General features: G+C 39.1%; 1 protein-coding gene across 4 annotated transcripts in view; it reads right to left on the bottom strand.

The window, feature by feature from the left end:
• The window catches only part of CA8 (carbonic anhydrase 8), a 126,835-nt gene that overhangs the window by 66,435 nt on the left and 42,540 nt on the right, over positions 1–17,860 (bottom strand). Inside the window, exon 9 of one of the 4 annotated variants that reach the window (XM_054059488.1) lies at positions 8,605–10,768. The exons of 2 other annotated variants lie outside the window; for them this stretch is intronic. The gene's annotated coding sequence lies outside the window, so the exon portion shown is untranslated. One more of the 4 variants, XM_054059490.1, reaches the window with a different exon arrangement.

Raw genomic sequence — 17,860 nt, 5'->3', positions numbered from 1 at the left:
CCTCAGTCCATAGAACAGTGCCCACAGCTCTGTCTGCCTGGAAAGCAGTTTCCCAGAAGGGAGAGAGCACTAGAACCTTTTTGTACCATGCTCCAGTGGGGAGTTGCAAGTAGCAACTGAAAGGCAGCTGGAAGCAATGTCCTAGGGCAAGCATGTCTCAGTAGCCTCTCCTACAGGACAGTATGGACCAATGTGCTGGGCTAAATATCCTCTGCAGGGTAGCAGCTCAGGGAGTGCCAATGCTCAGGTCGAGGACAGCTGTTTCTAAGCCAAGAAGTTTGCCAACATTATGTTATGGGCTGCTTTACGTATTTTCTGTCACGGGACCTCGACATTAAAAAATGATGGGAGGTTGTAGAACACAATGTGGATTAATTTCTACTTTCTGGGTTGTTGAAGGATCAACTGAAATTACCCAAAGTATTCTTTCTGGTCTTACAATCAGAAAGTTTACTACTTCACTTACATTTGTGTTACTGAGGCTGTAGATAAACAAGATGGTAAACCTTTTTAAGATGCTTATTAAACCTTTTTAAGATGCATTTAAAATGATGGTTTTAGGATGCTTATTACAAGATCAAAAAGCCTGCGGTCATATGACACAAAACACTACAACAACTTCAGTCTGTCAGTTCAAATTTGTTCCAAATATTTTGAATTCTTAGTACAACTTCAATCTGTCTTGACAGATCAGTCTTTAGCTCATCCCGCCCGCTCTAATTTTATGCTGAATACACATCATCTGTTTACCCATAACTGGGATAAAGCCTGGCATATATCCATACCCTGTACTTTGGCTATTTCATCAGAAATATGCCCGTGCCTCATTCAGATCAGATTTGTACCATGAGACGATGCAGGAGCACACAGATCTTATGCTGTGGAAGCACAGCCCATGTGCGTCCTGTTGACAGAAATAGTATGTGACAGAAAAAATCTAGAGAGCAAGTAAAAAGTATAAAAGCTGTAGGAAAGGTGATGAGCAGAAAGAGAATGAGATGTGACTTAAAGAAAAAAATAGAGGCACGTGAAACAAAAGATGTGAGAACCAGGAACAAAACTGCATGCAATGTAAATACAGTTACACATGGTACCAAATGTAAAGCACTGAGAATACAGATTAAAGGTAATTCCAGACTAGGCAGAAAGTCAATGCAAGCTTCTTGACTTGATGAAGTAACTATTGGATGAAAATCTGTGGTCTGCTCTATGAAGACCAGGCCAAAGAGAATGAACTTTTCTGCTTTATTGTTGGTTGATTTTAATCAATTGCAAGTCACTTTGGTGAAGCAGTCTGGATTGCACATATGGACTTGAATATATTTTTACTACAGCTCTGAATGTAAAGCTGTACAGCTGGAAACAAACAGGAAAAAAAGCACCAATAAAATGGGAGGACTCTATCTGGAGGAGATGAAGAAAATCTCATTAAAATCTAATGGAAGACAATTTAAGAGATTAAGAAGATAAAAAAAAAAACCACATGATCTCATTAAACCAGTAATTGAAAAACTCTTGAGAGTAGATTTAGAGTTGACAGATTTCTAACTCCTCTCCTTCCTCTAGCTAAATGTCCTCTTACAGGTGCAACTGCTTTGGTGGCAACAGCTTTATGTAGACATCTCCTCCAGGTAGACATCGATCACAGCTAAAGCATCAGCTGGAATTTTTTGGTGGGAAGGAGACCATGTTTTGATTTTTTCCCCCCTCCTTCTTCTGGTTGCTAGGGAAAGGGACAGGCATAAGGAAAGTGAGGGGAGCAGGGTATCTCATCACCTGGTCTCTTGATGCCTAATGAGCTTGCCAAAATCGAAGATATTTGGGTGCTTTCTTCTTAGAAATTGGTGGGAAAGCAGTATTATTAAAAACCTGTTAAACCAATCTCATCATTTTTATAGATACCTTTCTATATAAAATGATTACCAAGGGAACACAAAATTGCTCTTTTCTAACTGGCTAATTAGCAAGAGCAGGAGTGTGTTTGAGATCACAGTGACCCTCCTGTCCAGACACAAGAATGTAACCACACATTATCACTCTTTTCATTTATGAGACAACTGCCAGATACTTTCTCAAAGAGCATTCTTTTTTTCCCCTCTCTCTCTTTGAGAAATAAAAACAATTATTCAACAAAACCAAGGTAAATTGCAAGTTGGTTTAGAAAGGGCCAGGAGGCAAAACAAAAAGAGAAATTTAGAGGATAGGACAAAAGTCCTATACAGTGTGAGTGGAACTATTTCAGCTTCACTGGCTCCTTACTTTTGAGACCCCAAGATTACACATTTGTATACACTTCTTTCAAGGCAAATCATTTACCAAAATAATTTCAGGATTTTTGTTAACTAAAAAAAAAGTGTTACTGTGCAGAAATGCAGTAACAACATAGTTTAGGAGTAACATAAATGGCCAAGAGATTCTACTCTAATTTAAAAAGAAGTGGCAATAGCAACCTACTGGTTGCACTCCCACTTCTTAAAAACAGAAAAAATTCCTTTTCGCTCTCTCACTCTGTCACTCTGTCCCTCACCTTCATGGATTTGACTTACTGTTAAAAACAGTAAAAGAAAGTTTCTGCAGCTTGTTGACTGCAAGACACCAATCATATTTTCCTTCTCTACACTTACCAAATGAAAAGGGTGTGAAATGAGCTTGTTAGCCTTTTAGTGGTTAAAAACAAAGTTAATTGTGATGGAACACTAACCACAATTATGGTAATCAACTCTAGAATGAGAATGAATCCTTAATATTAGATTCAAATTTGTTAATCAGAAACTGGATTTCAGAACTGTTACTTGATTATATAATCAAGACGTGTAAAGAATCAGGGAAAACTTGAATATAATACAGTGCTCAAATCCACTTGGGAAAAGGTAAATGCTATAATATTAAGTAGCACATGAAAAGCAGATGTGCTCTGCAGCCATCCACTACCGAATGCTTTGGGAAAGAATGCACAGCAGCAATGGAAGGTGTCCAATAAGAAGCAAGACCTAGAATCAAGCAAACAAAAGCAACATGATACAGATTTCAAGGGGCCTTGGAGGGAGGAGATAGTTCAAATCTAAGGGTTATAGGACATGGTTAATCTGCCTCTATAGAAGTGCTCATTTAAGGCACTGCAAGTACTACCTTGCATAAACCAGTAATTGTCACAAAACTTCACAGAGTTCACTTATTCCCAGACTGACACAGATAACAGGGGCATCTGAAGCTGGGTGTCTAAACTCAAGCAACAGTTGCTTTCCAGGCAGTGGCAATGTCACAGAAAGTGAAGAGATTTTTTCCCCATCCTATTCTTGACATTTTGGCACAGTGAGCACCTAGGAAGGGCTCCCTTGGGGAAATCCTGTAAGAAAACTGTTTGTGTTGAACAACCATGTAAACATCTGCCCATGTAGCACACACTTAGGCTGGGCTGTCCTATTGTTCAGAAAGGATGTGTTCACTGCTCTAATGTAATAAATTATGTTATCATTATTACTATGAAGGAAGCCCTTGGGGTCTATATCTGGGCTCACCGTGCTCACAGCTCTCAGCTTTGCTTTTCCTAATAGCACCAGTTGCATTAAAATCAAATAGATGAGTTCCATTTTGCAAATAATAAGTAGCAAAACCCAGTGGGACTCCCTGAAGTGCTGGAGGCAAACCAGCACCAGGACTTCTCAAAGCCACTGGTGGCTCTACTGCCACGGGCCCAACATTGCAGAGACCTCCAAAGCAACCATGTTGATGCCAGGAGAATGGTGCCCTGAACTGTGGGTGCACTGACCACCTGCAGGGGCCCCTGACTGACTTTGTAGCCATCCTTACTCCTTGAGACACCACTACTAAGCCTGACTTGCCATTGTCTTTTTCATGCATTACTGCATTACATGCATTACCACCCGCTTAACTGGAATTCGTGCCACCTTAGGTAGGGGCAATTTGGATTTGATTTCTGGCATTCAGTTGTGAATTTCACCTGAGTAGACGTGATCCTGACAAATGGCTTAATCTACAGTTTTCTTTCCATTTTTAATAGAATCCAATCTCAAATTTCATATACATAATTTTTCTTTCAGAGTATCTCTTTGCCCACAGATTCCTCCTTGAACAATGGGTATAGGTCAGAAAAAAAAAAAAGATGCCAAGTTATGATACAGAGAGACACATCCACAGATATTAATTTTCTTTGTTTGCCTCTTATGATGGGGAACAAACCCTGCCTGAAGCTCTATGATATGCAGACATCTAGTGGCTGGATAACATAGTGCAATTAAAATTCTCTACAGGACAGCTGTAAAAATTCTACTCAGTCACATCACCATCTGAAGGCCAGATACCTTGAGTTCTGTTGAAAGCAGCTTCTTTGGCTCTGCAAGTCCTATTCTCATTCACTACGGGCCTAGTCATAGGATTTTGAGATGCTCTGGTGTTGTCCATTTCTAGGATTTCATTTTAAATAGTGAAGAACTAAGGTGGTCAAAACATAAAATGCCAAGAAATCGGGAAGGTTCAAAATGCTACAGCACATCTGCTAAATCACAGCCTGTAATTTCACACTGAGACTCATGCACTTGATAATCATTACTGGCTTCCCTGCCAAGAGCACACAGCTCTCAGGGTTTTTTGTGTCTGTTTTTGATTTGTCTCTTGAGTAAACATCTCCTCATCTATGTGAATTACTACATGTTTCTAAACCATGAATAAATCTTTCCACTATGTTTAGTTTGTATTTTTCCTCTTGTTTAGCCACACATACAATTATCAGCTAAAGAGATCAAGCTTTTTTTTCTAATTATGAATCAATCAAGATAACGAAATTCACTCTCAACTGACATATAGTGCATCAAGAAAATCTGATATTTTCACAATATGAGGTTAAACACACATTTTCCAGAATTGCTTTATACTTGCTATTTAAAATACTGCTTACATAGCTTATTATACGCAGTTGTATGTGTTTCACTGACTTATCACAGCTTTCATCTATTTCATGCTCACCATTGTCATATGTTTACATGGGAAGTACTTCAGAAAGTACTGTTCGTAGTGTATATTTGCATCATAGCCTAAGAGATGCATGGAATTTATGTCTATGTAAGATCAAGGTGGTTTTGTATTTGAGACACAAACACCACTTTAAATAATAAACACAAGAGTGGTTTGTGCTCTTGAAGCTCTAGCCTTCTCAGGTGCTTCACTTCATAAAAAATAGAGTTTGTGTTGCGACCTTATTTCTTTATTGTCTTCCAAGGGCAGAGCGTAACCCAGTACAGGGAACACAGTGAACAATCAGGGTTTGGGGTAAGGATTGGTGCAAGCTGCCCAAGGGTTAGCAGCCAGTTCCCTGACACTTGTGAGAGAGGGACAGCAGAGTGGCAAACTTGGGAACAAGGCTTGACAGTCCTGGTTACTGCACAGATTTCAGAGCTGGCTCTTAATCAGCTGGTTTTACCCAACCCAGAATGGACTACTTCAAACACAATTAAGATGGAAATAGAGGAGGAATAGTTCCAATCACATTCCTACTAGAGAAAAGGACACTTAAGGAAGTTTCTTTGTGCTTTTTTTGCTTTATGTCATCTTTATGCCGCCCTTTTTCTTTGTTACTCGAGGCTTAAATAGGTCATTGTGTACCTTGTAGGGCAAGTTCTTTTCAAGTTTATCTAATATTTCCCCTTCTTGTACCCCATCTTCAATTGTTTGCCTGATATCTGGGGAGGAGGAGGGCCTCTTCAGATAAAGATGAAGTCAGGCTCTGAGGAAGACCAAGCAGAAATAAAGAGCTGCTACTGCGTCTGTACACAGCATTGTAAGAACACTGGTGAGAAGTATGTGAAGATACTGGACTGAAGGGCCACAAAAAAATGATCCAGCACTTAAAAACACCCCTTGCAAGAGAAGTTGTCATCTCAGCAAATTTATCAAGGAGAAGACTGAAGAAGTGACCTGACAACTGAGCAAATGCTGGGGTTTTAAGTTGGCTGATAAGACCATAATGAGTTCTTCTGGAAAAGGACCACAGGTTTCACAGGTCAACATGAAAAGTTTCTCTAACATGACTGACTGCTGATTCTTTTTCTTATGTCTGGCATCATATGGAAAGCCAGTCTGTGATCAGAGAGGAATATCCCTCAGGTGATACAGGGGAGAAGACCTTTGCAAAGTAAGTGTAAAGATAGGTTCATTAATACATTTAAAGCATTCAAATAAATGCTGAAGAGGATAAAGCCTGAAGAGGAAAGGAATTACTATGTCTTCAGAGTAAGCCTCAATGAACATTCAGTATGAAGGTCCTGGGACTGAATAATGAATACTGGGAAGAAATAGAAGGGACTTTAATATATGCTTATTAAGCAAAGGGAAAAATATCCAATCATACAAATACCAACAGTACATTTACAGTGTTGGTGAACTGGTGCTGGACACACAATCTTCATACTGGAATTGCTTAGCTTCAATTAGAAATTTTAAAATTAATTTTAAATTGTCCTTGGTTTAAAAACAATTTTTCGATGCATAGCATTCTAAAGATATGAATATACCCACAGATACATGTCTACAATGACAGTTACAGTTTCATAAATAAATGTGCACATAAATGCTTCCAAACATAACCTGCATGGTCCAGCTGCAGGAGATGTGGTGGATGGTTCTCCAGCTGTCTGACATTCAGCAGGCAGTGCTGCTGTATAAAGGAAGAACACAGAGAGTTGTAGAATCATAAAACGGTTTGGGTTGGAAGGGACCTTAAAGATCATCTAACTCCAACTACCCTGACATGGACCAGGACACCTTCCACTAGAGTAGATTGCTCAAAGCACCATCCAACCTGAACACATCTCAAAGTTTGGCTCCATAGCTGATGATGCCACAATGAAACCCAGCCAAAGAGGAAAAGGCAGGCCAAAATTTGTCCTCTTTCCAGAGTACTCAACTCTAAGACAAGGCGTTTTGCCTTTTCCTCTGCAGCTATCACTCACCATGGCGTTCCTCTATTTCTACAAGGAAGGAAGCTTCTCTTCATTCTCACTGGAGTTGATCTGAAAACCATGAAAAGATTAACTTGTACAAAGCCATTACTGCACCAGTGCCGTGCCCACCAGTCAAATACAATGAAGGCAAGTCTGAGCTTACAGCAGCTGCACCCTGGCAGGATCTGAAGAATGCTGATGTGTATGACTTCTTGTGAAACTGACTATGCACGTACCTTCTCAGCAAAATTCAACTGAAATTTCTCAGTAAAATTATTTTTCATTATGTTGCACTGTTGTTAATTCACTTTTAATTCTTCAGCAACGATAGCCTTCAATCACCCTCTGGGATTACGTAAACAATGTAAACAATTACGTAAACAATTACGTAACTATTCGACCCAGGGCAGAAGGCGAGGCATAAGGACACATCGTTCTCTCTAAGAGGCTCCTCTGATCTGAAATTGCAGGAGCTCAGGATCGCAGATCAGGGTGCAGAGCTCATTGCACCACAGTCTGAAAACAAGCTAAGAGCTTGAGGCCTCCAAGTTTTCCTGGAAACTCCACAAAAATGCAGAGGAACCCAAAGAATAAATCGCCTGCAGAGGGAAGGTCATCGACAGTTAGATGCCCTGCCTCAATGGACCTGCCTTCTCCCAGGAGCTGGATTTCTTCTCATTCCCTGTACCATACTAAAGTTTGTCATAAGGCTGCAGAGCCAGCCTGTGCCTCATAAGATTTATAGCTGCTTTTAAGTCCCATGTCATCAGGAAACGTTAATTTCTTGATCAACAAGTGTGTGACTGCTGAAAACCTCTTGGAAATTGCTAAATCACATTTCTAGTAAATATTTAAAATTGTGTGAAGCATCACAGACATTTAATACTTACCTCTAAAAGTAATTTCAGTGCAGATAGCAATCTGAATTTTACCAGCAGTAGACTTAAAGAAGAAATTATTAATTTAGTGCCTTACCCAACATTCAAAACAACTTCATCATTTTTTATGATTTCTTAAAAATGTTACTACAAAGGCAGGCATGAGGAATTCTAACTGGAGAATAGCACAGCCTCATCACACTCAATAAAACCTCTCCTGGGTGCATTGTTAACTGAAGTAATAGACAGAAAGTCCTTCCTGCAAACTTTTCCCTGTGGATTCCAACAAAAACCAGAAAGCCTAATTTAACTTCACACACACACCACAAATGTGGGTTGACCAGTCCGTAAGTAGAATGGATGTGTTTTGTGAATGAATTTGTTGCTATAATTAGATCTGGTTCTAAAGACAAAATACAGTTATAAGTATTTTTACCAGTGGTGATTTTTCTCTCTTTCAAAGTCAAGTCTAGGAAAAAAAAAAGTCTGACAAATGTTGAGACAAGTTTACTAAACTCAGTTCCTCAGTAGTAATATTTATACAACTAGTAGTTCACTGCAATAGGCAGTGCAGCAAAGAACAGCAAACACAGGAAGGGAGCACAGGAAAGGGAAATAATGAACTTTAGTTTTTTGGTGGAGACATTACATCATTTTCTTTGCAATGTATCTGTATTTCACAGTCAGAATAATATCAGCCAACTCCAAGATAAGGAACACGTTTATTTTGAGAATAAATCTAGTTCAGATTTCATCATAATGTCAATATTTGCTGTATTAATATTACAGTTCCTCACAGCTAATACTCAGTAGTTAATAATATGTTCTGTGCAAAGGGGAAATATCTTCTGAATGGGCTGTGCATATAGCCCGGCAGTTGCCAGGTTCAGAACATGGTTCACTCTACTTTTGCAGCATTCCTTCATTGCTTGGTTCAATGAGATAAGAACAGACCTTCAGCTGGCAGAAAACAGTTGACTTTCCCTTCATGGTTTAGTTGGAGGGGTTCAGGATTTTAGTACCAAACCTGACAACTAGGACAAATTACTAGGCTCTTGTCAAAAGCAGCAGACAGTCTGACCTAGACATTGCAAGCCTTTGTAGCAGACTGTATGCAGAAACTTCTCCTTGCCCTGCAGCAAGATGTGGACCAGCAGGAGGCTGGACTCTGCTGACCAGCTTGTTGGGGTTGTGCTCTAGCTGCAGCTACTTGAGGAGTCATTGCTGAAGGCAGAGAGGCAGCAGCCCACAAAGGTGCTACATGGACATCGTGGAAGTGCTGGGGAAATTGCAGACAGAAAGTGTGGTCTTGGTCAGCACCAAAATCTTAAACCCCCTGAGTAGAAAGTGTAGTTATACTTCATTAAATTTGGGCAGAAGGTAGAGAGGGACTTCCTTAAACATAACCCTGAAAAAATGCAAGTTTCTATAAGCCTAAGGAGAAATTTTCCAACTGCTAATCTGCTAAGCCCACAATAAATGGATGACTTCATGGTGGCCCGCTTGCTGTACATTTTCTATGCATTTATTGCTATTTATTCTGTCAAGAGCAAGTGTCTCTCTCCAAAGGAAGTAAATGCTTCTGCAGTACACACAGTTATGAACATGTAAAGTAGACAACAGTGTCCACTCCCACTCGCCCAGCTCATATGTAGCGTGTGAGTTTGTCCTGTCCCTAATATACACATAAATGACTCGAAGAATTCATAGCTCATTATTCAGCAGCAGCCTTCCCCAGAGCTCTTGAAGATGTGGATGAAGCATGTCTTTTGATGCTGCATTTACCACTGCCTGGTGATGACTTTGTGATCGACAACTCACTGATCTGCTCCAAGGGAGTAACCTCCAGTTTGTGCATCCTCAGTTTGCATCTCCATTGTGCCCCTGGCCTGGTGTTTGCCATCTATGCCTGCAGCGTTCTTCCACTCACATAGGTCTCTGTGTAAGCCCACCCTTCTCATGTTAGTAAAGCAGACCTCACTGACAGCTATCATGATGAAAGCTACCACCCATCACACTCTGTCCTTCAGATCTTGGTGCCCTGCAGGAATCAGAAGCTATGAGCTTGACTGGCTTAGACTACCATTCCCTTATCTGCTTTGTCTGATGTGTCATGTGTGGCAATCACCATGCTGTGCACCGAGCTGAGGGCTTGCAGAGGAGGTCCCCAGACCACCATCCTCACAAATGCACAGAAACAAACTGAACCGTCATAATTCACAGGAGAACAAAGGCCAATCATTTTCTGCCTGAATTGAACATTTCTTTGTGAAGTTCCATGACTCATAAAGTAGAAAATAACCCAGATGATTCTGTTTATTGTAACACCAGTTAATTTTCCTTTTTTTTTAACTTGTTCTTTATTCCAGTAAGGTTCATGCAACTGTCATCCAGCTTTATTCACATAAACCATGTTACGTGCATAGGTTTGGCAAAGAAGTGCTCCTTTCTGGTCAAAAATTAATTCTGAATTTGTATAACACTCTGTGAACAAACAATGTTTTTATTATCTTTCTAAAATGCACCTCCACTCTAAGGAAAAGATGGTTAATGACAGCACAAGAGATGATATGGAATAAAGTTAAATCAAACATTCAAAACAATAATGAGTATCTCTACATGTTAACATTCATATCGAGCTTTAAATTAGTACTGTTTGGATCACAGAACAATATTGAATGCTATGGCAAAGAAACTCTATAAGCAATGATAATTACAATTTAAAAATTGTTAACAGTGTGAACTGGAAGATTTAATGTGTTTTCTACCAGAATTTCACTGAACGGTGTGGACAGGCCAACTGTCACAGCTGTCTATCAAGGCTAAATTAGATGAAGACAAACAATATAGGCTTTGTGGTTCAACTGAAGGAGCAGCCTCAAAAGTTTCCATTTCTCATCCGAGGGCACTGTGGGAGCATTGTCTTCCCCCTCTCTGAAAAGAGAATGGAACAATTATGTTACTGAAATTCCCCCACAGTGGGTTTGAAAGACTGTTTATGTCCAGCCAGGGAGACAGGGAAAACTAAAGGCTGGGATTTTATGACAGCAGGTGGGGGCAGTTGCAAAGTATATACTTCAGTGACATAATAGTCCTGATTCTTCTTTTTTAGGGTAAAGCCAGTGCTGGAAGATTTACTAGCAATGGAAGAAGTGGCAATAAAAACACTAAGTTAAATGCAGTGGTAAAATGAACTTGGAACAAAGCTTTGCAATTGGTTTTCTGAATCAATCAGGTAATTGATTCTCGTGTAGAGCACTGTAGTAAACTAGAAAGGAAAATGTAGTAATCACAGAGATTTTTTTTTCCTATTTTTTCTATTCTAGGGGCCTTACCAAATGAAGTGCTGAATATGCAGCTCTTATGAAAGTCAGGTAGGCTCAGGAGACAGAGAGCAATCACCTAATTTGTCCCTCCTCATAGCAGTTATATTCTTATTTGTTAGCAGAAGAGATAAATCAATACTTGGTTTCATGCTAACACATATTCATGTGCTTCAGCATAACCTTAGGAAATTAGCTGCTCATGTTGCCCCAGTGCTCTCAGTTCAGAAGTGGTAGTTATGAGAGTGCCAAACCATTTCATTTGTTGTACTAATAATTTCATTTTTGCTGAGGTTATTTTAGTGCTAACTATAGCTCTGTACACACACACAAAAAATCTGTAAGTGCTGGGATGCAAACAGTCACCTAGGGCTACAATTGCTTGCAGGACAAGTTAATGCATCTCTGAAGGTTTCCCACTTCTTCTTAAAGAGGAAGGGAGGGTAGAGGTTGTCAATCACCAGCAGTGCTGTTAAGAAGGCAGTGTCTACTCACAAGACAATCTGTGTCATGATTTCCACATGCTCCCAGGAAATTAACCAATATCCCCAAATTCATGGTGTCTGGCAGCAGGACCACTTGATAGTCAGCTTGAAGAACTTTCTACCAGCTGCCTTCTAAAGGAGGCTGTAAGCCCTTCACAGAGCAGCTGGGTTTAGCCACAGTTATGCTCTATGTAATAGCAGAGAGGATTCCCAGTTCTTCCTGAGGTTTGGTATAAAGGTGTAAAATAAAAAAAAAAGTAATAACAAGTTATTCTTCAAGAAAAAAATATCTTGGTGTGGTTTTCAGTGGGCTACTGGTATGAGGGTGCAGGGACCATGAGCAAGAAAGCTCAAAGGAAGTCAAAATCTTTGTGTTTGTAAGGTTCTGTGTAGGCAAACTAATGTGTAACACAGTGACACTTTCTCAATCTCAATTAGCACTAAACTAATTAAGAAAACTGTTTTATATACTGCAGTGAGTAGTTTCTCTCTTCTTTCTTAGATAATCCCTAGTGTGATGTAAGGCTGATTGAGTACCTAATTACTCTTTAATTGAATGCACATTCTGTATATTTTTCACTAGTTGAAGCTTAATGCTTTTAGTCCAAAAATCAAAGTCAGTGAAACTAAGTTGAACAGGGATTTGGGCAGCTATCATATTAATGGATTACTATTGGAAAGGAGTCCAATTACAAGCCAGTCTGAAGATTTCAGTTGTGTTTGTTACAGAAATACCTAATGTACTGTTTTACAAAAGACTGGTTGTATACATTGGTAGTGTTGTTATTCATACTTACCCTTTATTCTTGTTTAAGAGTAATTTTTCTACCATGCTAAATTAATAGCAGTGTCCTAAAATATATGAGGTCAAGTAACGCACTACTCAGGCTGAAAGTCTGCGTTCATAGGAAGATACTTGCTTCTCTTACTCTTCAGAAAAGTTTTTTGAAATTTAATGTTTGAGCTACAAGTGTACAAACGGACGCGCAGAATAATCATAAAATTGCCTAAATGCTTTGCTTGTTTATAGATTATGTTTCTGCCTCTGAATTTTCCTTTGCTTGGGTTGAGCCCTACATATATTACATAGAGTCTCACTGCAACTGGTGTAGTCCTCTACAGATCAGACAATGATCCCCAAAGAACACCTTTCAGGATCAGTGCCATAAAATCTGGAAAAACTGAGAGCTATTATCACAATACACATGTTTCAAGAAAAGAAATACTAACAAGGTCAATCAAAATTTGGAAATCATCTTCAGAATGTTAAAAAAATTATTATTTATTTCTAATTCTTTCATATAATAATTTTATGTACTTCAATTCCTCAGAGAATAAATTTTCTTTGCACAAAACTGGAATAAATGCAAGTGTGTAACTTTATCTCAGAAACAAGGAGCAGTGGAAGGAGGAAAGACAGGGCCATGCTGGTATTTTTAAGAACTGAAGGTCTCAATGTTCACATAGTAATAGACCGAATACATTTAAAAGATATAAGAAAAATTCAGTAAAAAGTATTATTTTTCCAAGTCTTCTGAAAGTGTTGAGAAAGTACAAATAAACAGACTACAGCTAAATGAAATTGAATGGCCACAATATGCCTTGCCATTTGATAGGGATGAAATAAGATGCCCTACCGCAGCAGCTTTAGGTCAAGATCACTAAATAAGATGAAAAACTTTCTTCTGCTACTTAAAAGTACCCAATCTGCTTTCAGGAGAGCTTTTCCATCTCTTTTATCTCACCGTATTCCTTAACATTTTATTGTTCCACACAATTTCTCTGTTTTCTTCCTTATAGAAGCATCTTGCCTTCTCCTCATTAACACTAGGTTAAACCAAAAAGTTCAAGAGTTTTAAGGAAAATCAAAGGACATGAGTGGTAAAAAACAGTTTAACACTGACCAAACATTACGATTATCCTGTATTTTCCTAAAAACAGCACCTAAAAGTATGGTCAGGCATAGGTTCAGAGTGTCTCAGAAAAAAAAAAAAACTACCTACCTTACGAATCCTTATCCTGAAACAGTAAAGGACTAAACAAGGACAAGTCCATTATGGTACTCATTCTGGAAAAAGCTACAACTCAAAGTGGGTTTCTTCCTCATTTAGAGCTTGATCACTGACCCTCTGGCCTGGGCACAGCACAAATTTCTACTACAGCAGTGACCAGCCTACAACTCTTGGGCTGCCTGTAGCTATCAAATCATAAATTGTGGCTTGTGTGTCAGAGGTGTGGCACACAAGCAACAAAAGTGGTTTGCGACTTACTAGTTTGAATCCTCAGCAATGGGAAAACAAGTTAGGCTGACATTGCAGGGTTCACTTACAATCTCAGCATGTACTTCACTGCCTGCTATTACAACAAAAGGAGTGGGAAGCAACCTGAAAAGGCACCATCTGTCAGCCATTCCTGAAGCTCTTGGTCCCTTGAATGCTCCAAAAGTTTAGGTACGTTTCCAGTAGGTCTCCAATTATCCTGTGTGGCTCACAAGCCAAAGGTGTTCGAGTTTCTGTCCTGTAGACATGCACTTAAATGTAAGCACATTCTCAAGTACTCTGAAGTGGCAGCAGAGTGCTGGGGACTACATATAAGCTCTTAAAAACAGGAGAACAATAGTTTATTTTGTTGATAACACGAAGCTGAGTTTCTTTCAAAGACTGAAACTTAACAATTAAACCAAGAACCTTTTAAGCACAAAACCTAAATGCATGGAGACAAACAATGACTGATGAAATATCACTTGCTTGAGGAGCAGCATAAATACTTGTATTTTATCAAATCTAGGAAATTGGTGGTTGTATTTCTAGAGATCTGGCATTGATAAACTTTGTGTTGTGTTTTTTTTAACCAGGAAAAAGAGAAGAATGGTAACAGTAGTCTAATGATGCACGGCTGCTGAAAGCTCACTCCAGCTCTGGATTTACGCTACAGGAAAGCATAAAATCCTCAGTGCTGGAACTTCCACAGGGCGACCTATTTGTGAACTTCAGGAACTACAGAGGTTACTAGTAAACTGAGAGTAAAGACACATTGATTAGTAGCTTTAACCTCCATTCATATGCAAAGTTCACTGAGATCTGCTTCAGCAAAGAAATACAGACCACGATTGTGCCACTCTTATCTCCATTTCTCAGAGGCAAGGTACAGCTCCATAGCTCACTCTGTATTTGAATGTACCTTCATATTCTATAATGTAGTTACCATACCATGTGCAATGCCACAAAGAGGGGAGTGCAGCACTGTTTAATACTCATTGCTCATTCTCATTGGCAACGTTGATCCTCTGTTCAATATCCTGTGGAAAGGCCAGCATAGTTTTCTTGCCACAAGAGCAGCTCAGCAGCTTCAGAAGCAAGTAATTTGCACTGTCCACTCCCTAAAAGCATTGGACACAGTCACCACATTGCCCTCTCTCCTTACTGTGAAAGTAATGCGAATTTCTTCTTGCATGCTCAGACCTCTCAATATCTTGCAGTCTCTGCAGTATCAGGCATGCAGTCTCAGCTCCTCCCACATTAAACTACTGCTTCCTGTCCCTCAAGCCTAGCACAACTCTGGTATTTGAATGATGTCATTTATATTTTTTTCCTCTAATCTTGAACGTACAACTAGGAAAATGGTAATTATATAAAGAATTATTTTTAATTCAGATTAATTTCTGTCATCATACTTTACAGGACATTGGACAAACTTGCAGCTACTTACAATCTAAGGTCTACCAAAGATGTATGTGTATGTATGAATGTGTACATGCATTTGTGTATGTAAAAATTGGTGCTTTTTCAGTCCTTTTTTTAAGGATTACCTATGTAGATAGGTAGATGAAGTAGGTATAAGCTATCATCACACTTGGAAAACAATTCTTTACCTATGGAAACATTCTGTCTGAGATGTGCTGGTTTTAGACAATACATTGGAGATCAAATTATTTAGTTTATTAATTATACTTTAGTGGAAAGTAGTAAATTAAAGTTTATCACTTTCAAAAGAAAATATCCTTTCAATATTATTTTAGCAAGCTATTTTTCCGAACCTACTGCTTCTATTAAAAGAAGCAAACCTCTTGCTCATTCATAGCTAAAGCTGTTCCACTGATGTAATTGAGGAGAAAGGCATGTCTATCAAATTAGTTACATGTAAAGCAACAAGGATTAAAGAGATGGTAACAAATCCATCAAAAATCACAAATGATGCTTTCTTTAGTGAAGCGCATACTACTGAAAAAGCAGTTATCCGTTAGGTAAGGTGGCAAGCCCCAAAATAAAATAGTCTGCTGGAGTACTTACAATTCACATGTTTAAAAATAGTGAGTCAGGACTCAAACTGCCAATAAACTAGACTTGAGTAAAACAGGATATTTAAGGTTTTCCTTATCTGAATTTTATGTTTGGTAGCATTTGTTGTCCCCATTGTTAATCTTTGCTGTATAACAGCAAAGAACAGTATAACAGTAAGAACAACAAATCTATTTCCAAGATCACCTGAGATTATCAAGAAGAAGCCTCATGTTCACAACAAGGACTCCAAGTCAAGTATGAGAAAAAAAAACCAGTGGTAACACTGAGGAAGTCACAATGCTATTCTTTCTCTCTTTTCTTGCAGAAAAGGATCTGAGAGTCCTGGTAAACAACAAGTTGAACATGAGCCAGTTATGCCCCCATGGAACAAAAAAGGCAAACAGCCTCCTGGGCTGCACCAGGAATAGCATGGCCAGCAGGTGGAGGGAGACGACCCTTCACTTCTCAGCACTGATGAAACATCTGGAGTACTGGGTCCAGTTCTGAGTTCCCCAATTCAAAAGAAACATGGACATACTGGAGGGACACCAGCAACAGGTCACAAAGACGATAAAGGGATTGGAGCACCTGTCATAGAAGGACAGGCTGAGAGAGCTTGAACTGTTTAGCCTCAAGAGGAGGTCTTTCAAGAGAAGTCTTATCAGTACATATAAATACTTTACGAGAACAAGTATAGAAGATCACACCAGACTCTTCAGTGGTATCCAGTGAAAAGAAAGGAGGCAATAGGTACAAATTGAAATACAGGAAATTTCATGTAAAATTAAGATAAATCTTTTTCCCTGGAAGGTTGGTCAAACACAGGAACAGGTTGCTCAAAGAGGTTTGGGAGTCTTCACACTTGTTATATTCAAAACCCAGTTGAACATGGCTCTGAGCAACCCACTGTAGTTAACACTGCTTAGAGCAGAAGATTTGACTACTAGATCCCCAGAGGCACCTTCCAACCACAACTATTCTGTGGTTCTGTTATTCTTTACTGTCTAAAACTGAACTTAATTTTTTCACCTTCATATTTTCCATGTCTGAAAGCAAATTTATACTGAACATTCCCTCCAAATTCCTTACCACCATAGTGGTTCTATCACTGCTGGATATGACTTAAAGAGGTTAGAAATAAGAAAAAAATGGCTTTTTCAAAAGAAACATGAAAACTTTGGTAACTGCAGAAGAGAAAAAACATAAAGGCTGTTACATAAAGGATGTGCTTCAAAACCATTCAAAAAACAGAGTCTGAAGACTCATTAACCGTAGTCTAGAAGAGAGATGCATTTTAGCAGAAAAGCAGAGCCAGAAGAAGACAATTAGATAGCAACAAACGTATTCTAAAGCTCATTGGGTTAAAGAGAGCAGTAAAGCTACAACATTCTACCTGTGTGGTCCTCCTGAAGGCTCACTATAGAGCTGAGTCAAACTTTGTTCTAGAACGGAAGGGCGATGTTTTGAGATCTGGACTTTCCCATGACAGAGGAACATTTTAAAAAATCAGTTCTTTACCTGAGACTACACATCATGATATATCATCTTTATGACAACTCTGTCTTCAATTTGACAAACTAGCACCAAATTTGACAAATTGCATCAAAGATCAACGTATGCCATTTGATCATAAGCCACAAAAGATTCACTTCTCTCAAGGCCTAAATCAAGGTTGAAGGGCAGGTGTTCTGAAGATTTGTAAACATGGCACGCATAGAGCTTGCATTCTGACTCAGTCAAAACTATTTAGAACTTCCAAGCAATCTCTTTCTACTCTAGTGTAGACAACATTTATGGAAAAAATTGTCTTCTCCTCTCCCTGACAGAGTGACGAGGTCATGGAAAATTAATGTTCCTCAAGGTTCCTCAAGCAGCTGTACCATACTAGTTTGGAATAAAAGAAAATATTGGAAACTTTACTGACAGAGGTTCCAGCAG

The sequence above is a fragment of the Cuculus canorus genome, chromosome 2 (genome assembly GCF_017976375.1).
Source record: "Cuculus canorus isolate bCucCan1 chromosome 2, bCucCan1.pri, whole genome shotgun sequence".
Classification (NCBI taxonomy): domain Eukaryota; kingdom Metazoa; phylum Chordata; class Aves; order Cuculiformes; family Cuculidae; genus Cuculus; species Cuculus canorus.
Note: the sequence above shows the minus strand (reverse complement) of the source record. Positions and strands in the feature narration are given on the sequence as shown.